We start from the raw sequence: 23211 nt of genomic DNA on the forward strand, positions 1-23211 counted from the left end.
GGAAAGTTTAGACCAAGGGTTGACGTTTTCCATTTAGCTTGTTGTTTAACAACTTTTCACAAGCTGACCCTGACTTTCAGGAAATGGAAATAAAAATGGCAGAAGTATCACTCTGAGGAGCCGCAGTCTAAAAAAATGAACTGCTCCTCTTTTGAAGGATGCCATCTCAATGGTGACACTGGAAAGTCCAGGTTACTTGACATACTGGGCGTCAATTTTGGGGGGTCAGGTTCCAACAGGTCGCCTGGTTTAGGGGAGTAATTTCTATGCTGAGGTGGAGAAGGAGAAGAGGACATAAAAACTAAATGTTAGTTTTTCTTCATCACAAGGCATTTGTGCCAAGGTGGCTAATGTGTGTCAACATCAAGGAATCCCTCCTTCCTGGGAACCAAGAGGAAATCTCTCAAAACTAGACGGGAAAGGTGTTTTTCCCCCATGTCAATTCAGCTTCTGAGACATTCTGTTAGGGACATGTGCCTTTCCCCCAAAAACAGCAATGAAGTATTCTGTGTGCTAACAACCTAGCTTAAAAAAAACTAAAACAAAATTCTGCATTTTTATAAAGCTTGATAAAAAATAGTATTTCAAACTGTACAGTCACCAGAAGTACACAATTATCAGAAATGCACACCCTTCACTTAGCATCTCCAGCACTTTCAGCTTTCTGTGCCTGGTCTGTTTTGTCATCTCCACTTTCTGCAGGGTTGTTCCCACCCTTGCCAGCACCAGCTTTCCCCTTTTTCCTTTTGGGTAACTTCTTTGCAGGGGCCTTTTTAGTCTTGGGCTCTGGCTTTGGAGGAGCAGGTTTAGCAGATAACTTGCAGATCTTCTCTGTGGTTCGTCCTTCACCTTGGCCTTATCTCCTTTAGCATCCCTTTCAGCCTTTCTCTTGGGTGTGGTGGCTACGGCAGTGGGACATAGGTGCTGGACACAGGAATGCAGTGGCGTGCAGGCTTTAGTCGGTCCAGGGTTCTCTCTCACCTCTTCACACTGCTCTGGCGGAGGACATCTTTACAGGGGCTCTGGCGTTAGCTGAGGCTGCCTGCTAGATGTGTAATGGAAGAAAGCTATTTTGGAGATTGGTGCCTGCAAATCTTTTAGTGTAATTTTGAGGGGTGAATAGGAGCTTGCCAGGAGACGAAGAGAGTAAGTGAAGGAAATGTAACCTTTGCAGAAAACCACAGAGACCAAATAGCAAAGTGTTAAGCAGGTGTGTAAGGTGCAGAGTAGGGAAAAAGGAAGTATTGAGACTAAAATGTAGTCATGCACCTAGACCGGAGAGAGGCTTGTAGCAGCTTAGATGCCCAAAAGTCGGAGATGGAAGAAGGGGACAAAGACATTTAGTTTTTAAGAAATAATATCAGATAATGGTCTGTCAGTTTGTATATAAGCAGAAAACAGGGATATACCCAAGAGAGTATAAGCTCATAGGATTGTACAGAAGAAAGCCTAGTATTCATAGATGTATATATCTCACATCTTCTTTATTCATTCATCTGTTCATGGACATGTAGGTCTTTTCCACATCTTAGCCACTGTGAATAATACTGAGTGAACATTGGAGTACAGATATCTCTTCCATATCCTGTTTGCAGACAGCAACACACAAAAGAATGAAACCAGATCCCTATCTTACACCATACAAAAAATTGACTCAAAATGGATAGACTTGAATGTAAAACCTGAAATCAGAAAACTCCTGGGAGAAAACATAAGGGTTAAGCTCCTTGACATCAGACTTGGCAATGACTTTTTGGATTTGACACCAAAAGGAAAAGCGACAAAAGCAAAAATAGATGATCCACTTTTAAGACCCACGTTTTGAAAAAGATGGGCTCTTTCCAAATGAGTAGTCATGGAACCACTGTGTTTAGCTTTCTCAGTGTTCTGAAAGGCTTGCGGATTCAAGCTGAGCCTCAAAGGGTTTCTCTTTCCCCCTGCCTGCAGGGAGTCCTGGGGGATTGGCTTTTCCGGATGCTCAGAAATATCAAGGGCCTGGTGTGTTCCCTTCTTCATCTCTAGTTACCTCGATAGGAATCTTGGCCCTGGTCTAGTGAACGGGAGAAGCAAGGCATTCATGCCAGGAGGGTCCTTTGAGGTTTTTTCCTTCTGTAGAGCATATTCTGTTGGAAAAGTCCAGATTGACCACATTCCAGGGCCAAATCGGTTTGATGCTTAAAAGCTCTTTTTCATAGAGAGATAGAATAGATAGAAGAGGGTCTTAATAATCAAGTCCAGTGTTTCATCAGTACCCCCCATTCCCTTCCTCTGGCTCCTTCATGGTGATGGCTTGTCCCCTCCTTCTCTCGGAGCCTGCAATAGAGATTTTAGATCATTTACTGGCCTCCCCCACAGCTTAGATCAATAGTATCATAATCCAGCCTCACTTCTCTGCATTTCTTCACCTCCGTAGTGTTCCCGTCTATATAGTGGATTGAGTATCCCTGATCCATGAACCTAATGAATTTCAGCAGAAGAGAATATACTTAAAGTCCTATTGAAAAGTATAAAATGATAGGAATTCCCTAGAACTCCAATGGTTAGGACTCTGTGCTTCCACAGCAGAGGGCATGGATCCAATCCCTGGTCAGGGAACTAAGATCCCATAAGCCATGTGAAACAGCCAAAAAAAATAGTATAAAATGATATATAAATAATATTTTATTTCTAGCATTATCATTTACACTCTATTCATAGGTATTTCTTAAAAGAATGAAAGGAGCTTATATAAACTAGAAACTAAATTGAGCCCAGGATAAAATGTGCTGAATTTCAAATGGGCCTAATCAAAATTCATGCTTTTAAGATTGTACTAATTAAAAACCAGACAAACAAATAAGCAAAATCCATTCAACACGGTGAACCCATGCCTCGTAGTACTGAACCTTTGTGCTGTTTGTTTCAAGACCACTGGATTTTCTCCTCAATGTACTTAACTGCTCTAGCATTTGATTCAATACAAGTCCCAGGTAAAACACTTCAATGTATGCTATTTATAATTTCTATCTTTTGTTACCATATAGCGGAGAAGGCAATGGCACCCCACTCCAGTACTCTTGCCTGGAAAATCCCATGGACGGAGGAGCCTGGTAGGCTACAGTCCACGGGGTCGCTAAGAGTTGGACACGACTAAGCAACTTCACTTTCACTTTTCCCTTTCATGCACTGGAGAAGGAAATGGCAACCCACTCCAGTGTTCTTGCCGGGAGAATCCCAGGGACGGCGGAGCCTTGTGGGCTGCCGTCTATGGGGTCGCACAGAGTCGGACACGACTGAAGCGACTTAGCAGCAGCAGGAGCAGCAGCAGGTGCATCAGAAATATGAGAAAACCAGATCTTAAATTTCTCTCAATTCAAATAAGATAATGTCATGTCATGGGGAGTGTTAGTCACTCAGTCATGTCTGACTCTTTGTGAACCCATGGACTGTAGCCCACCAGGGTCCTCTGTCCTTGGAATTCTCCAGGCAAGAATACTGGAGTGGGTGGTCATTCCCTTCTCCAGAGAATATAATAATTATATAAATATAATAACAATATAAGTATAATAGTAATATTCAACATTCAGAAAACTAAGATCATGGCATCTGGTCCCATCACTTCATGGCAAATAGATGGGGAAACAGTGGAAACTGTGTCAGACTTTATACCCCCCAGGGAATGGGGGGGTACTGATGAAACACTGGACTTGATTATTAAGACCCTCTTCTATCTATTCTATCTCTCTATGAAAAAGAGCTTTTAAGCATCAAAGTGATTTGGGGGCTCCAAAATCACTGCTGATGGTGATTGCAGCCATGAAATTAAAAGACGCTTACTCCTTGGAAGGAAGGTTATGACCAACCTAGATAGCATATTGAAAAGCAGAGACATTACTTTGCCAACAAAGGTCCGTCTAGTCAAGGCTATGGTTTTTCCAGTGGTCATGTATGGATGTGAGAGTTGGATGGTGAAGAAAGCTGAGCGCTGAAGAACTGATGCTTTTGAACTGTGGTGTTAGAGAAGACTCTTGAGAGTCCCTTGGACTGCAAGAAGATCCAACCAGTCCATCCTAAAGGAGATCAGTCCTAGGTGTTCATTGGAAGGACTGATGTTGAAGCTGAAACTCCAATCCTTTAGCCACCTCATGCAAAGAGTTGACTCATTGGAAAAGACCCTAATGCTGGGAAGGATTGGGGTCAGGTGGAGAAGGGGACGACAGAGGATGAGATGGCTGGATGGCATCACCGACTCGATGGACATGAGTTTGGATAAACTCCGGGAGTTGGTGATGGACAGGGAGGCCTGGTGTGCTGCGATTCATGGGGTCTCAAAGAGTCGGACACCACTGAGCAACTGAACTGAACTGAATAATAGGAGTAATAATAACAATGACAGATTGGATCTATAACCATATATTTTATTATTATATAATTTGCCTTATACAATTGTGATGACCATGTTCTTTCTAAATGCTTGGTATATGCTGGGTTTATTGTTTATTACTTTATGTGAATAAGTTCACTTAACCTTCAGAATGCTCTCTATGATGAAGGTGCCATTATGCTCCTATTTTATAGAAAGGAAAAATAAGGCTCAGTGAGGCAAAGACACTTGCCTAAGCACACACTGTGGCAGGTGGCATCTGACTCCATGGTACACAGTCTTAAACTACTATGCTAGATTACTTCCTTGTTTAAAATATGGGGAGACACCAAGGAGAATCTTGTGTCAAATGTTTAATCATTTATCTGGTGGTTCTTAATGTCTACCTTATTACCTGTAACTAATCAAAAGCATGCAAGTTCTAAAGAACCGATATACCAATGTTATTCAGGTAGACGTGCATCCTGGCAAAGCATAGTCAAGAAAATACAGGTAGCTCATCATCTCCTGAACACAGCTCACCCTGATTCATTACTGAAATCTAGCCCTGTAGGTGATGTTGATAAGGCTGACTTGACTTCTTAACCCCTATTTAAGGAAGCAGGGATGAGAATAAGATATAATATAAAGAACATTATTTTTTTTAAAGGTAACTTTTTAAAGTACTGGTCTTAAATCTACAATTGCTCATATCTATGAATTCATGAGTTCGGATAAATAAGGTCTTGTGTGGATTATATATAGAAATCTAAGATGATATATATAATCCATAGCATAGCAACCATTTTATTCCCTATTGCTGTTTATGTGCCTCCCGAAGCTTATTGCTACAGGGCTACAAGATGATGCTACATAAACATACACAGAGAGATATATATGTATTTGTGTGTGTATATATACACACACACACATACTAACACATCTATACATATATATTTAACTTCACAGTAACTGAGATGCTGAGATGACAAGTTACTCTGAAAACCTAGATGTTTACACTACATATTTTAAAATAATCTATGGCATTTCTACTATTCACATGATACCCATGACACTGTCACTCACCAAAGTTGTATGTGTGTGTTTGCATAAGACTTCAAATAGTAGAATGGAAAGAGAAAGAATTAGGCACACTTGAGTGCTGACTCTGGCCCTGCCCCTTACTAGCTGGGTCACCCTGAGCAGCTAGTGTGAGCCCACTCAGCTCCTGTAAACCTGGTTAATCATAGTTTTGAAGGGGCTACTTATCCTGCATGACGACCTCCATTTTCATAGAAGAAAAAGCTTCCATGCCACCTTCAGGAAAGGAGAGGTAGGAGCAGAAAACTCCTGCTGTTTCTGTGCTCACTCCTTTGTGTCACCCAGAGGACCGGGAGTGACGTACCTACTTGCTGAGTGTGAGTTAAGGGCTATCCCAGAGGTCCAGCCTTGTCCGGGAGTTCACTTTGGCATTTGCTTGTGTAAAGGACACATGTGTTCTTTACCTGCCTTCTTGTAGAAGGTACCTTGCAAGGGAGTTCGGGAAGGGGGATAGTTACAGGAAGCTTGATTCTGGTCACACACTAGTGTTTTCTCCAATCCAGCTGCATCAGCAGTAAATCTGAGCATTTGATCTCTCTCTGTCTGACTTTTGTATAGATCTTTCAGCTGGTTCTGGACTTGGAAGTGTGCCAAGTAATGGTCATTACCTTCTAGTATTTCACAGGACTGAGGCCATGGTTAAAACAAGAGTAAGGATACTAAGAGTCTAGCATGGTGTTTCACACATGGTAGTTGTTTCGTGACCATCAGATTCCCCTCCAATGTCTGACTGTAAACTGAACACGACCCAGATTGTGTCTTCCAAGTGGTCCTCTCCTTCCCCTCCCCTAATGCTTAATTAGCACACAGTTTCAGATGTGAGCTGAGTAAGACTTTTAAGAGCCAGAAGAGACTTGACCAATCTGTGGGTTAAATTCCTTCAACTTCCAGATGGGAAATTTGGGAACCAGAGATGCTATGTGTCTTACCTGAGACCACCCAGCTAGTAAGGGCCCACCTGTTCTCTAAGCCGGTCTTGTCACTGGGCTCTCCGTGATTTCATAGAACAAAGGGAAACCGTGTCTTCTAGAAAGGATAAATTACAAGGCAGCCTAAAACCTGAGAGCTTTGTCAAGGTAAAGCGTTTCCATTTTGATGAAGATCAAGAGAGCCCACAAAATACTTTTCTTTTGACCTACTTTGCTATTATTCATCTCCTTCCCACCCCTGCCCCATCACCAATTGCTTCTGCTTGGAAAAGTCTATTATAGTTTATCTATCTGTGGCTCTTATTTTAAAGGCTATCTCAGGTGGAGCTGGAACTTAAGAAAACATTCCCCAGGAAGATTCTGAGACATTTTGTACATACTGTACCTGTACTTTACTTCTCCAAATGTCTTGAACTTGGGAAAATGCAACTGAGAACAGTAGGGGAATGACAGGCCCTTTCCCCTCCTTATAGAGTCCTTTCTCCATGGGTCTACTGATGTCATAGGCTCTTTTTTTTTTTGCTGCTTCAAGTGGCATGTAGGATCTTAGTTCCCTGATTAGGGATTGAACCCATCCCCCCTGCAGTGGACGCATAGTCCTAACCACTGTGACTACCAATCAGAGGCTGGCTCTAGAGAGAGAATAATGGCCATATTGACTGTGTATATTTATTTCTTCCTGGGACTGAAGTGTGTCAGAAATTCCTGGTCTCATTCCCCTTCAGAATATCTCAGAGAATAGGAGAAAGGCAGAGCTTCCTAATCTCATTTTGTATATAGGAAAGCAGAAGGAAGAGAAATCAAGAGATTTCTAGATATTCTCACTTCTGCCCTTCATTGCAGTTAGTCTTTTTCCTTGGAATGTTATTTTCCCTGGAAAACTACTCACTCCCCCAAACCAGTTCCTTGATGAAACTCAGTTCCTCTTTGGTGCCCTCATTGAAGTTTCTGTGGACAATGCTTGAGCAGTTTTGCTGCCTTTATCTTTCAGAAATGCATTCCTTTTAATACTATCACAAAAATCTTGTCATCCCCGTTTTATAGATAAGGACACAAAGCTCAGAGAGGTTACATGACTTATTCTAAATCACACAGCCAGTATGTGATGGGGTCAGTTCTTGAGCACAGGATGTCAGACTCCAAAGCCGATTCTCTCTACTATGGTCTGAGGCTGCCTTTTTATTTATTTATTTATTTATTTAATTTATTTATTTTTATTCTTTATTTTTTATTTTACTTTTTTTTATTAAATAAATTTATTTATTTTAGTTGGGGGCTAATTACTTTACAATATTGTAGTAGTTTTTGCCATACATTGACATGAATCAGCCATGGGTTTACATGTGTTCCCCTTCCTGGACCCCCCTCCCACCTCCCTCCCCATCCCATCCCTCTAGGTCATCCCATTGCCTCAGTCCTGAGCACTTGTCTCATGCATCGAACAGGGAGTGGTGTTCTATTTCACATATGATAATATACATGTTTCAATGCTATTCTCCCAGAACGTCCCACCCTCACCTTCTCCCTCAGAGTCCATAAGACTGTTCTATGCATCTGTGTCTCTTATTCTGTCTCGCATATAGGGTTATCATTGCCATTTTTCAAATTCCATATATATGCATTACTATACTGTATTAGTGTTTTTCTTTCTGGCTTACTTCACTCTGTATAATGGGCTCCAGCTTCATCCATCTCAATAGAACCGATTCAAATGTATTTTTTTTAATGGCTGAGTAATATTCCATTGTGTATATGTACCACAGCTTCCTTATCCATTCGTCTGCTGATGGACATCTAGGTTGCTTCCATGTCCTGGCTATTGTAAACAGTGCTGCGATGAACATTGGGGTACACGCGTCTCTTTCAATTCTGGTTTCCTCGGTGTGTATGCCCAGCAGTGGGATTGCTGGGTTATATGGCAGTTCTATTCCCAGTTTTTTAAGGAATCTCCACACTATTCTCCATAGTGGCTGTACTAGTTTGCATTCCCACCAACAGTGTAAGAGGGTTCCCTTTTCTCCACACCCTCTCCAGCATTTATTGCTTGTAGACTTTTGGATAGCAGCCATTCTGACTGGTGTGAAATGGTACCTCATTGTGGTTTTGATTTGCATTTCTCTAATAATGAGTGATATTGAGCATCTTTTCATGTGTTTGTTAGCCATCTGTATGTCTTCTTTGGAGAAATGTCTGTTTAGTTCTTTGGCCCATTTTTTGATTGGGTAATTTATTTTTCTGGAATTCAGCTGCAGGAGTTGCTTGTATATTTTTGATATTAATTGTTTGTCCGTTGCTTCGTTTGCTATTATTTTCTCCCATTCTGAAGGCTGTCTTTTCACCTTGCTTATAGTTTCCTTTGTTGTGCAAAATCTTTTAATTTTAATTAGGTCCCATTTGTTTATTTTTGCTTTTATTTCCAATATTCTGGGAGGTGGGTCATGGAGGATCCTGCTGTGATTTATGTCGGAGAGTGTTTTGCCTATGTTTTCCTCTAGGAGTTTTATAGTTTCTGGTCTTACGTTTAGATCTTTAATCCATTTTGAGTTTATTTTTGTGTATGGTGTTAGGAAGTGTTCTAGTTTCATTCTTTTACAAGTGGTTGACCAGTTTTCCCAGCACTACTTGTTAAAGAGATTGTCTTTTCTCCATTGTATATTCTTGTGAGGCTGCCTTTTTAATAACAAAGGATTCAGATGTGAGAATGCATTTTACCCTTGTGTTCAATTGCCAAATCGTGTCTGATTCTTTGTGACCCCATGGACCATAGCCCACCAAGTTTCTGTGTTCATGGGATTTTCCAGGCAAGAATACTGGAGTGGGTTGCCATTTCTACCCTTAGGTAATTCCTAATACCAATAACTAACTCCCATTGATAGAATACTTTATGATTTACACTGCATTTTTCCATATATATCATCTCATTAGATCCATATAACGAAGCTGCAAGGTGGTGATTTCACAATTTTAGTTTATGGCTTTACAGTTGAGGAATGGAGGCCCAGAGAAGGGATTTGCCAAAAGCCATCCTGCTATTTTCTAACAGTTAGCAGTTTGCAGGAAATTAAACCCACATCTCCTAACTTCAAATCCCTTTGCCATGTTGCAGCAATTAATTCAGGTTCTCAGTTGGCTTAACACGCAGTAAAGGCAGAATCTCCAAATAAATAAATGGTGGATTGTCCTTAGGAGACTAAGACATTCTCTTTGGTTCCACATATCATCAAGACTTTTCCTGTTTGGGCAATGGTGTGGTTCAGTGGATGGTACCATCCACTGGTGGTATGTTCCTGTTAAGGGAGCGAATCCCAGCCCTCACAATGTGGTCAAGGACAGTGACTAGTCTTCCATATATTTACCATATCATTACACAATTTGATGTTACAGAGTAGCACGTCTCAATGCTTTTGTTTTTCTTCAAACACACACAAGACACACACCTGTGGGAGACCTCAAGGATATGCATCATTCCTCATGTTCTGACTTTAACTTGACCCTTTTCTACTCAAGGGAGAAGGAAATGGCAACCCACTCCAGTGTTCTTGCCTGGAGAATCCCAGGGATGGGGGAGCCTGGTGGGCTGCTGTCCATGGGATAGCACAGAGTCGGACACAACTGAAGCGACTTAGCAGTAGCAGCAGCAGTTTCTACTCAACAGAACAAGGAAAGGAGTGATAAGGACATTATTAGGAGAAAAAACTATCTTTCATTTATTTTGAATAGTATTTTTTTTTTAACCAAGTTTCATATCTTAGAGGAAGCTTCTGACACATCTCAGAACTCACTGGGACATACCTATGTGATGCGTTCCAGTAGTAAGTGTAGACAGTTAACTGTAGCAGGAGTCTGTCCTCAAGGACCTCACAGTTGGGTGGGCAGGCAGACCTGGACCAGTGACTGGCCTTCAAGACAGATATTAAGAATCTTTGTACTGGCAGTGCAAAGAAGGAGTAGGGAGTATTGGAGTTTGAAAAACAAACACACTTTGATAGAAAACTGAATTTTTTTCCCTTTATTTTTTAATTGAAGTATAATTGATTTACAATTTTGAATGTGTTTCAGGTATACAGCAAAGTGAATCAGTTATACATATATATAAATAAATATACATATGTATATATTATACACGCCTGTGTACTAAATTGCTTCAGCCGTGTCCAGCTCTGTGCAATCCTATGGACTATAATCTCCCAGGATCCTCTGTTTATGGGATTCTCCAGGCAAGAATACTGGTGTAGGTTGCCATTTCCTCCTCCAGGAGATTTTCCTGACCCAGGGGTTGAACCCGTGTCTCTTGTGTCTCCTGTACTGACAGGCAGATTCTTTACCACTGAGTCACCAGGGAAGTCCCCCAAACTGGAATGTTTGAATTGAATCTTTGGGAATGAATTCTGTTTTCACAGGTAGTCGGGGAAATTGAGAAAGAAGATGGAAACATCGTGGATATCATGGTACCTTCTGCTGGGTGGGCCTGAGGGAATGCTAAGTAGCCCTGTTATAATCTGAATGGACATTTAGAAAAAAGGAGGTAGGAAATGAGATCTGAAAAGTAGCTAGTACTTGAACATCATGCTCTTGTGTTTGGATGTGGTTCTGTACACAATGGGGAGCCATTAAAGATTTGGAGCCGGGGCCTGGCGTGAGCCAGCTCATGTTTTTGGAAGATGAGTCTGGCAGCTCTGATTCTATGGCATTGATGATCATAACCTGACGAAGAACCTGCAGTTCCAAGTCGGGGATGAGAAGTGCTAGTTGATGAGCTGAAAAAAAAAAAAAAATCAAAGATCCCATCTTCCTACTTGTGTCAAGTCAAATAAATGGAGCCAGATAAACGTGGAAAAAAATCGAGATAGTAGCAAAATTGCCTGGAAGCAGAATGTTTTTCAAAGGCCCTAATGAGGTGTCAGTGAACCTAACGAGATGAAACTCCCTACCCTACACCTAGTTTTTCACGCTGTCCTTTTCATCCACTCATAATTAAGTTGTGAAATTGGAATTATATCCTATCATTAAAGACGGAGGCCAACTCTTGCCTGTCTCCTGTTTCTTCGAAGATGGGAACTCTGAAAAGCATTCTCTTCCTTGGCTTCTTTTCCTGATGATGCTTCCCCTGATGTGGCTGCAGGTGATGGCTCTGCCGTTTTAGATTTTGATTAAAAAGGGCCACGTGGCTCCTCTTCATTGATTTCAGTATCAAATTCCATCATTCTTAGTTAGGAATTATTAAGCAGCTGAAGTTGAAAGGAAAATGTCAGCCTTTTTAGTGTCTTTGGCTTATTAGTGGAAGGGAAGAGAGGCATGCCCCATGGGCCAGACACTGGGTGGAGCTTTCTGGATATATAGGGCCCTTCTGATTCTTTCAGGGTGCTGCCATGAGAGGGAAGCCTTATTTCCCATTTATACAGATGTGGAAACTGAGGCTCACAGGAATTGCAGGCCCTTTATAATAAGATCTGCCAGGCTTATTCTGAACCTGGGTTTTTCCTTCTCCATTGAGATAAAGATGACTACATTTAGAGGCAAAGAGGGTCCCCGCAGAGGAGGCTTCAGTCCATCAGCCACCATTCTATGCCTTCCAGCATCCCATTCATTTTGCTAGGACACTTTGTGGTGCTTTCCTTATTCCTACAAGAACCGTTTGTAGGATATTATTTGCTCCTTTTTCTGAATGAGCTAATCGTGACTCAGCAGGTCTAAGTGATTCATCCCAAATCACTCAGTTAGGAAGTACAGACTCCACCTCATTACATGGCCTTCAAATTGAGATCTCTACAGGATAAAATGCCTCCTCTCAAAGGATGAAGCCAGGAAGGGATGTTTCTGGTACCAGGGCCAGCTCACAGTATGAGAGAAGTATATGTAAAGCAGGTCCATTTTTATGAAACTCTGGCATTCTGGAATATAGGGGTAGGTGCCAGAGAAAGATGAGGGGAAGAGATTAGAGGCTGGTTCTGTACAAGGGGGCAGGAGCTCTGGGCAGCATCAACCTGGAGCAGAAGAGCTCCTAGAATCACACACTCACTAAAGAAATAAGAGCATCTTGTCCTTTTCCTTGCAGGACTATTTCAATAAACTTACTGAGCAGACTCATAAAGCAATGACTGGAAACGTGGCTACCCCAGGATGAACACACCTGTGGATACTCCCTTGTCCCATGGTTAGGCTGTCTGCTCAGACACAGTGGGGCTTCAGCCCCACCTCTGCTCCAGCTTTTCTGGAAAACCAGTACTTCCTCTCTGACAGCAACACTAGTATGGACTGAGGTTTCCAGGTCAGGCCTGGTTCTCTCTGCTCTGTCTATCACAGATAACCCAGTATAAAAATTCAAATGCAGGTCTATGATCTCCAATTTGGGATCTTAGGGGCCAGTTGTATGTCAAAATTTTAGAACATTTCAGATCTGAGAAAGGCCATGTGATATGTATATTACATGTTATACAATACCCCTGCCAAGCTTGGGGCAGCACCCATCATCAAGCACATTAATATTTCTGCAGTAAAATGTTTAATAAATAAATGTAGCATAAATAAATGCTGTGAGTAGTGTCCCATCAGTACAGGTCAGTTTGTAGTCTCAAATGAATTTCAGATCAGCTTAGATATGCTGCCAAAATGAGTTGCATAGATACAAAAATTCTTAACAAAATATTAGCAAACTGAATCCAGCAACACATGAAAAAGATCATTGAACCACAACCAAGTTGTATCTATCTCAAGGTCATAAGGATGGTTCAACATACACAAATCAATCAATGTGATACACTACATCAACAAAAGGAAAGACAAAAACCATGTGATCATCTCAACAGATGCAGAAAAAGCATTTGATAAAATTCAAAATGAGTTATGCACACACAGACACACAATGCACACACAAAATTGGGTTTTTGGGGCTTTTTGGGTTTTATAATTCAGGTAAGAGATTGCAGGTAAATATTTGTTCAGTGCCTACTACTGCAAAAATAGTAGCTTACGCAGATCAAGTGGCCGTTATATGCTCAGCACTGGACTGAACTGTTTACAGACATTTACTGCACAAGAGCTCCAGAGCTGATGATGAATATAGAGTTACTATCTGTGTTCAGCAGTGTAGAGCTGTGCTGTGCAATCAATAGCCACTAGTCACGTACAGCTATTTCCATTTAAATTAATTAAATTAATTTAAACTAATTTAAATCAAATGAAATTAAAAATTCAGTTCCTTGGTTGTACTATCAAGAGCTTGATAGCCACATGTGGCCAATGGCTACATATTGGAGTAGCTGCATATGCCTAGTGCCTAAACTATTCTGGGCAGCACAGAGTATTTCCTTCACAGTGGAAAGTTCTATTGGATAACCTTGGCCTACATGTCATAAGGATGGCATGTCATCAAGGATGGTGGTTATGAGCATGGATTCTGGAGCTGTACTGCTCAGCACCATCATTCCCTAGTTACATGGCTTTGTCCAAACTTCTTTACCTCTTGGCATCTCAGTATTCACATCTGTGAAATGGGGATAAAGATCTCACCCACTTCATTTGTTGTGAGGTATAAATGCATTCATACATATAAAAAACTAGAACGATGCCTGGCTTGAAGTTATCACCTAATAGTTCTGCCTATTATGATTATTATTAAACCTGAGGAAGTCAAGGCATAGAAAGATGTTGTAAACTCTATCCTCAAGTCCTCCTTGCTCTTAAGCTGCATATTCTATAGCCTCTCCAGACAACATGTCCCATTCATCTCTTCTCCTCTATTGCTGAATGAATGATTGTGTAAATAAATCAGAGAGTCTGGAAATGGTGACCCGGATGCCCAGAGCAAGGAATAGCTGGGTGATAGCCTGGTCTTTAGGGTCAGGCTCAGATGAAGAGACCGACAGTGAACCATGGTTATCGTTTATTGATTCATCAGACCAAGACTCAGTGCATATCTTTTATTTCCACTTTGTTCCATCTTCCTGTGTCTAATCTTAATTTTTAAAAATCAGCTATAACTAGGCTATTGTAAGGCATTGAACCTGCTGTCAGGACTATATATTTGAGATAATATGTTGAAGCTTCATTGATTCTGTTTGACAGCGGTCGAAACAGAAATAGAGTGGAGCTGCTGCCTGGAAGTTACCCAGAGAGGCCCTGGATCACTCTCTCGAGAGGTACCTGCCAGCTGGTGCCTGCATATAGCTGTGAGCAATGCCTGATATGAAAAGAGGTGTTCTGTTTGCTGCAGGAACCCCAAGTATGGAGTTAAATGAGATGGGGTTTGATTTCAGCCCTGAACCAAACCTGAGCAACTTTCTCATATTGCTTTGGCTTTTTGAGCCTCAGTTTCATCATTTGCAACAAGGAGTAATTATTGTGATTCTGTCTCCTTCACATATTGTCATGAAGATCAAATGCAAAATAGATTAAAACACCTTGCTAATTATAAAGTACTGAGAACACTTAAGTTATATACTAGTACAGGCAACATTTTTCTTCTGGTAGGAAGGGAAGCCTCTGAGCTTAGGGAGAGACAAACATAGATATTTAGTGTGCATTAGTAACTGGCATTGCTTATTAAGTCTTAGTCATCATTTTTGTCTTAGTGGAAAAAGAATGTTATAATAAACATGTTATTAATATCAATTGAAAGGTGAGTGAACCATATTTGAGAAGTAAAAGAGTATGCTAGTGTTGGCACTGCTCTTTTAGGGCCCACTGTTGAAGGCACTATCCTTTGGGTGGTCTTTTGTCTTCTTTGTAAGTTTTAAACTTTACATTTTGGATTTATCAGTAAGAATTGTCCTCTTATAAGCTTCTGTTTTCCTTTTAACAATGAGTTATACCATCATCAGCCCCATTCCCACTCATCTACTAACCACCAGGAAGTTTGTAGTTATTTTAATGCTTATGTATAGTCATGTCGGACTTCCCTTATGGCTCAGACAGTAAAGAATCAGCATGCAATGCAGGAGACCAGAGTTTGATACCTGGGTTGGGAAGATGCTCTGGAAAAGGTTAGTCACCTTATTCTGCAGTTTTAGAATTAAAGAATTTAATTATAGAGTGACAGAACAAGAGGAAAGAGTAGAGACCGAAGTCTAGCTTTTTGAATTTTATAGATAAAGAAATTGAAACTCTAGAGAGAGCAAGAAGGATGCATGGAGACTGAGGGTCAATCATTGGCAGAGTAGGACTAGAATTTCTGTCTCTGACTCACAGCCCATTCATCAGGCAAGTTCTAATCAAGAGTTGTGTGGTGAGCTTGAAGCAGATCAAAGGATTTAGATGAGTCTAATGTATACTGGAAGAGCATGGTGTAGCCACCTCACCGTAGGAATGACCTTGTTAATGGGACCTGAAATACATGAGGCCTGTGGGTGCTGTATTAGTTAGAAATATGTGTAGCACCAAATCATGGCTCCCAAATAATAGCTGTCTAAATAAATATAATTTAATATTCCTCACCTAGGAAGAAGTCTCCATATATAGGCAGTTGTTAGCATTATTGCAGTTGTTTAAAGATGCCTTTAGAGATTTAGTTCTTTCTATATATTGTTCATAAGATGGCTGCCTTTGTGCCAGGCATCATATCACTATCCAAGAAGGAAGAAGAAGGAAAAGACTAAAGTTAAAACTTGCCCAGAATCCTTTTAGCAGATTTCCACTTCCATTTAATTGTTTAGAACTGTGTCACCTGGCCACATCTCACTTCAAGGGAGGTTGGGAAACTGAGTCTTTATCTTTCTAGCCTCTATCACTGGGATAATATTTTTAAAAATTAACCATCAATGGGGCACAGCCATAGACCAATGTAATGGATGCCTAACATGAGCAACTAGCACAGTTGTAACAATACATAAAGATTAGCTTTGCTTATTATACAGGGTGACCAGGGAGAAGAATGTAAAGAACAGATGTTTAAGTCTCAGCAGTATTTGATGCTGTACAATGTTCTACATCAGGGTCAACAAAGGGTCAATAGTAAATATTTTAGGTTTTATGATCTCTCTTGCAGTTACACAACTCTTCCATCATTGTTTGCAAGCAGCCATAGACAGTACATAAACGAACAGTCATGGCCGCATTCCAATAAAAGTTTATTTACAAAAATAGGCAAGAAGCCATATTTGGCCTGTGGGCTGAAGTGTGATGGTCCCTGTTCTGCATCTATTTCTATGTTAGTGACATCCTGGCAATTAGACTGGAATAGCAGAAGTTGGTTGCCTCTAGCTGTCTCTCTGAGTGGTATCCAAATGGGCATTGCATGCTGGACTAGATAATACTGCCTCCCGCCCTACTGGATAGAAGCCATCTCCTTCTCCTTTAGGCTCTACATCCCTCTACCATATACCTACTCTGAATGGTGACATGGAAATTCAATCTATGTCTTTGAATATGGGGGGCAACTTTTAGTGTAACTCAAATATCGTCGTATTGAGTGGTCATCATACTTTGGAGATTCAATAAAATCATGATTATGAAAGTGCTTTGTCAACTCAAACGCAGTGTATGAAAATTCCTACTTAGAACAGCCTTCTTATCTGCAGATGCTCACCATGCTTCAAGGACCTTCTATACTTTCCAAAGTGTTCACATTTCCTGGCATCACATCTGCCCCTATTTGAGAGCAGCTTATCTTTCCTTCAGCAGCATAGTCTGCTTAGGGAGTATATTAATTACCATGATGAGTCATTGAAGTGAGCTCTTCGTCTATACGAACCCCTCCCCCCCAAGGGACTCCAGTACACAAACACATACCCACACTCATACACTCTCATTAGATGAAAGTTTTTGCCGTCCCTGCCTTAGCCTTCAACAGCAGATGCTTTATGATGGCCCAGTGAATGATGCAGAGGAAAAACTGGAACTTTTAAGGATTAGATGCCTGAAAAAGGCGAATTATGCAGGTTGGAAGCCAGTCACACTCTAGCCAGTCATGTGGAGGAGTTTAGAAGGCATTTCATCCCCCTGGGTACCACGAATCACGGGATTGCCCAAACCAGAATCTTTAGCATCATCGCTAACACATCCCTTTCCTGTATGCCTTCCAACCAATCAAAAGCTTGGTCCTCTCTGGCCAGAGTCCTACTTGCCTCCTTTTCTCCTTGCTGAGTCCTCCTTGTTTGTCCTTTTTTAAATTTTTTAAAAAAATTTGTGTACAATTTTTATAGGTTATTTTCAATGTACAGTTATTATAAAATATTGGCCATATTCCCAGTGTTGAACGGTATGTCCTTGAGCCTATCTTAAACGCAATACTTTGTCCTTCCTACTCTCCCACCCCTATATTGCACCCCCTCCCCATAACCACTAGTTTGTTCTCTACAACTTGTTTGTTCATTCGCCACTCTTAATCTGGGCATCACTTCTTCCAGAAAGCGTTTTCTGACTTCTTAGACTTGTTTTGATCACTCCTCCTTTGTACTAGGAAGCATCTCCTGTAGCTCTCATCCTACAATACTGTAATTGCATGTTTGTCTGTTTCCTTCACTGGACTACCGCTCTGTGAGTTCAGAGAACATGTCATGCTTGACTTATCTTTTATGTCTGGCATGGTGGCTGGTATTTCACTGGAAATCAGTCACCATTTTATCTATTCCTCCTCTAGCAGGTAGGAGTGTATCTCAGAGTAGTGGCTTCTCCCTATTTTTAAGAGCTTCAGGAAGGAGTAATCTACAGATTTTCAGAGGCACCCCTTTTCTCTCTAGGGCATCAGATTTAGATCATACCACCCAGGATCATAGCAGACTTTGAGAACATGTGCATGGTACTTCATATATCTGATTGACTGGGGAATTTTTAGAAAACTCATTCATTCCATTCATTTATTCATTTGGCAAATTATTGTTGCCAGTCTACTCTGTGCTGAACTCTGCATTAGGAACTGTGGATTCCATAAACAATGACATGGAAACGAAACGGTCATCCATGAGCTACATTTGCCAGGCACTCTTGCTAGGAACATATCAAAGGTTCTGTTTCATCTCCATCCATGAAGTACCTACTGTTATCTCCATTTTACAGAATAGAAAATAGTCACATAAAGGTTTGTGATCACACAGCTGAGACTTTGAAGCGTATAAAACATCACTTCTGTTATCAAGGAACTCAGTGTCTATTGGAGAAACATTCTTTGATTCATTTTCACTCTTTCATTCACTCATTCATTCAGAAAGTATTTATTGAGTGCTTGGTTTATGCTCAGCATCATTATAGATTCTTCAGATACAGCTGTGAACAAGGCTGACTAGAGTCTTGCTCATAAGGAATTTTCATTCCTTTAAAGAGGAAGCTGTCAACAAATAAGTCAACATGTGTGGAAAGCACAAGAACAGTGACTGAGGAATACGGGGACATTCTAGTTGAAGAGACAAGGTCAACCTCCCTAAGGAGACGGTGCTTGACCTGAGACCTCCAGTAGGATAACTGATGTGAGAATCCAAGGCAGTATATGCTAGAGGAAACAGTAGGTGCCAAGGCACTGTGGCTGCCAGATATGGAGAAAGGGTGCGAGTGGCATGAGAGGGTCAGAGGTAGGGTGGGCCCAGATTTGTGTGTGACCTGGTGGGCCATTATAAGGCCTTTGGACTTATACCAAGAGCAGTGGGATTTCACTGCAGTGTTTTAAGCCAGCAGGACCCAGTCTAACTTCCTAAAGATCTCTGACTGCTTTGCAGAGAAAAGATTGTAGTTTCAAGAGGGGAAATGTGGAAAGTTGTTAGGAGGGATGGCCAAAGGAGGAAGAAAAGAGAGAGGGAGAGAGAATGAATGAATGAATGAGTGGTGGGTTCTGAAATAGGGCAAGCCACAGTTGAGAAATGAAGAGAAGTGAACAGCGCAAGAGAGAGGTGAATATGTACCAGAGAAAGAGAACTTAGTGAAATAAGAGCAGACGCTGAGGTGATGAACAGGGTTTTCTGGCGCACAAAAGAAAGCACAGATCCTCTGATCCAGGGTCTCCCAAACTGTGTTCCAAGAGAACACCATGTCCTATGGGCTGTTAAAAGTTGTTCTTGGAAAAAAGATCAAATTCTTTCAAGTTAAAAAAAAAATGTCTGGACAATGCTGCCGTCTGTGTTGCAGAGTGAAGGTGATCAAATACAATAGCATATTCAAGGCTCTCAGAAGCTCATTAGTAATGAAGTCAGTTTAACTTTAATGTGGCTTTTCTCAAGTCTCTTTGATCCTAGCACTCCTTTTACACAGCACTTCTTGTGCTTGGCCAGCATTTTACCTAGAGTGTTTGAAGGGACTGGATGGTCTGGAACAGCAGTCTTACTTTACTCATGACAAGCTGGTGGCCGAGAGAGGGCATGTGACTTGCCTAAGATCACTCAGCTGACTAGAGGCAAAGCCTGGTAGAAGTCATATCTTCTCTGACTTAAGACACACTCTGCTTCTACCCCAGGGTACCATCTGCGTCTGCAGAGAAGACTTGTGATGCTGTACTGATAGAATCCTGACTACAAATAACATGCATCCTTGCTGGCTGCATGAACAAAGCACTCTGCCCTACACTCCACCCTCCCAGAAGGGCCCTAATTCAGAAATAGTGATGCGCCATTCCCTCGCCAAGGTGTCAGGCTTATAAATTCTTACCATAATGAACAACAGAGAGTTGTAAAAAACTGCACACAGAGAGAAATGCAACAGTCATGGTGGCCTGAGGGGTCGAGTCCTATTGAAATATGTTTGCAAACTCCACTCCCCAGCAACAACCTAAATAACAATAGGCTATAATGAGGTGATAATTAACATTGAATCTGGACTCAGCAAAAATAAACAGTTTTATATTTTAAGGGGGTAGAGATGCAACTTGATTGTAATTCTGGATGAGCTCCTGGGAGATCTGTCCATTGTTAGAAAGAGAAATGGGTGCTACTGTGCTTTTGGCTGCAGGGCAAAGAAAGGGTGTTTCTGCATCAGATTTTCATCCAGATTTTGCCATCTCCTATCTGGGCAATTGTGTGTGAGTAGCTTAACTTCTCTTACCTGTGAGATGGAGATAATATGTCCTTGCAGGACTAATGAAAGAAGTAATTGAATCATGTTTGTGAGGTACCTTGCATGCCTGAATCACCAGGTGCTTTGTAAAGGAGAGTTATTCGAATTATGTGTTTCTTCCTTTTTAAATACCACGCCATTCTGATGGCAGTTGTCCTGAATGGCCTTGATAGTAGCTACTTATGCACTTAAATTGCTAAAGATACTTTTAATCTTCAAAATGATAGAATCCCACTTTGACCAAACCCGGACCAAAGAGAAAGTGTTGTGTTTTGCTTATTTGTTGCTGACAATATTAGGTCACCTTATTCATAGTGGTAAGAAGGGTGTAGGTTGGCTCCAGGGACAACTAGAGACTGAGGCTCAAATAAAGCCACACTTCTCTCTGTCTCTCGACTGTCTTCATTTCCTGTGACCAGCTTCCTGAGTGTGGAGGGAAATTGCTGTCAAGGTCCTTGAGGACTCTATTTAAAATTTAAATATCCCAGGGAGAGTCCCTGATTGGCCTAGAATGAATCAGGTGGTTACCCTAGGACCAATCAACTATAGGCAGGGTAAATGAGCCTATGAAAACATACAATACCAGCATCTACTTATATCACAGAGTGAAAGGGAAGGATTACATGGGAGAGAACTTCAGGAATGGGAGCTGATGGGGAGAACCAAAAATCAGCAAAACCTCCCCTTTGAAACTAAGCTCAATGTGCAAAATCTAATGGACAGCTACTTTTTTTTTTTTTTTTTGCTTGTTCAGCTTCTCTTCTACCTTCTCTGGTCAACCATACCCTCTTTGGCATCGGAGAACTCCCCCACCTCTCCCCATGTGCTTTGGCTGGGAGTGTAATCTGTCTTTCCGCAAGGCTACTCAGCCATCACCCTTTCCATAGGCTCATGTTTTTAGTCCAGGTGCATATCATGCAAATTAGGCCAACCAAACTCTAGTTTTTTTCCTGAGTGTTGGTTCTTGGGAAGAATGACTCACGGATTAGAGCAGAATCATTCTGTTGACAATCTTATAAAGTCTGCCTGTGAGCTCTCCTTACTTTGATCCCTAAAGCTTCATAACTCTCAACCTTCATGAAGTCTGATTGTTTAGTTCTCTGATCCATTTTAAAGCTACCCTCAGTGATCTTCTAGGAAATTCAACTACTCATCAAAGTGAGCTGGAGTTGATTTCTGTTACTTGCAACTGAAGATCCTTAATAGATGCAGGCAGAGGCTGAACATTATTTGTGTTAATATTCTCCATGTTCTACTGGTTTCACTGCTACACAAATACTCAGAAAACATGTGGTGGACTTGTTGACTGTAGAAACCAGCTTCTTTTATTTCTCTACATATCTTCCTTCAAACATAATTGTAGATCAGACACCTTATGGAAAACAGTTAAAAGAGAGGCTAGGCTACTTGGGTTGAAGCCTGTTCCATTTGGGACACCTTTCTCTAGGGTAGTATCTCTGCTTCAAAGTGCCTATCAGTTTCACTCTCAGCTAAACGTTTTATGTACTTGTCCCTTGGGTATTTCATGCTATTTGGAGAATTTATATGTCATTAAGCACAAGGCGGTCCAGGTTAATTGAAATTGTTATTTTTGGAATTGAAAATTATTATGTTTTTCATTAATTGTAGCCATTCCCCAGCATAAAATTGTCACAGTCTTTGGGATTCACAGCAGTGGCTCTGAAGATTCAGCACACAGAAAGAACATATGATCTCAATGCAGAATTTTGGGCATCAGCCCTGAAGATTTGGATTCCTTATGGCACCAGTGGATCCTGGGGATCTACATTTGTAAGATAAGGGAAGAACTATGAGAACATTATTGATTTGTTTTCATTCTTAATTGCAGTACTTTATTTAAAGATCTTAGTTTATTTAGTGCCTGATTTTATCGTAAGGACTTGATAAGTAAAAACAGTATTATTGTTAGTTTTGTTTGTGATATAGTATCCAGTGAGCAAATCCAGTACTTTTGCTGGATTCAAGCAGATGTTGAAGTCAACAACCAACCCCAAGGGTGGTATCCCTCAATTCAGTCTATTCTCTGCTTCTATTATATTAGTTTGGTCTTCCTAGGTGGCGCAAGTGGTAAAGCACCCACCTGCCAATGCAGGAGACACAAGAGACACGTGTTCGATCTTTGGGTTGGGAAGATTCCCCTGGAGTAGGAAGTGGCAATACACTCCAGTATTCTTGCCTGAAAAATTTCATGGACAGAGGAGCCTGGCAGGCTACAGTCCACAGTGTTACAAAGAGCTGAACACGACTGAGCCCATACACTCCAATTATAATGATGTTGATGCACGCACACACACACACACACACACACACACACACACGCACTATCATCTCACACCTGTGTCATCATCACAGCACTTCCCACAGCAAATTTCCTTAATTTCAGTCTGCTTGTTTGAATTTATTCTCAGAAAAACAGTAAGAGTTATTTTACTAAAAATCAAATCTGGTCGCATTCCTTTCTACTGACAATCCCTCCATGATGCCCCATTGCTTACAGAATGAAATCTAAACTTCTCACCTGCAATCTTCACAGACTGATTCATGAGTTCCTCTCTAACTGCAACTTCCTGTTGCATCTCTCGCTTTCTGTAGTCGGCCACCCTAAACAAACTGTGGGTCCCCCAAAATCTCACACTCACTCTTCTTGCAGGCTTTGCTCATTTGGTTCCCTCTGCCTGAAACACACTGGTCTCCCTTTGGTCTGGCCAAAGGTCGTTTAGGTTTTCTTTTGGCTGATCCTCTTCTGTTAAACCCTCCCTGCTCCTCAAAGGCTAGGTTAGATTCCTTTTTATGTGCTGTTACTGGATCCTCTGTATCTACTGTCATTGCATTTATCACACAGTTTTG

General features: G+C 41.2%; 1 pseudogene; it reads right to left on the bottom strand.

Annotated features, from left to right (window-relative positions):
- Positions 1–634: 634 nt before the first annotated feature.
- On the bottom strand, positions 635–22940 carry LOC145505284 (non-histone chromosomal protein HMG-17 pseudogene; annotated as a pseudogene).
- Positions 22941–23211: the final 271 nt, after the last annotated feature.

The sequence above is a fragment of the Giraffa tippelskirchi genome, chromosome 5, assembly GCF_054371585.1.
Source record: "Giraffa tippelskirchi isolate mGirTip1 chromosome 5, T2T-mGirTip1v1.2.pri, whole genome shotgun sequence".
Classification (NCBI taxonomy): Eukaryota; Metazoa; Chordata; class Mammalia; order Artiodactyla; family Giraffidae; genus Giraffa; species Giraffa tippelskirchi.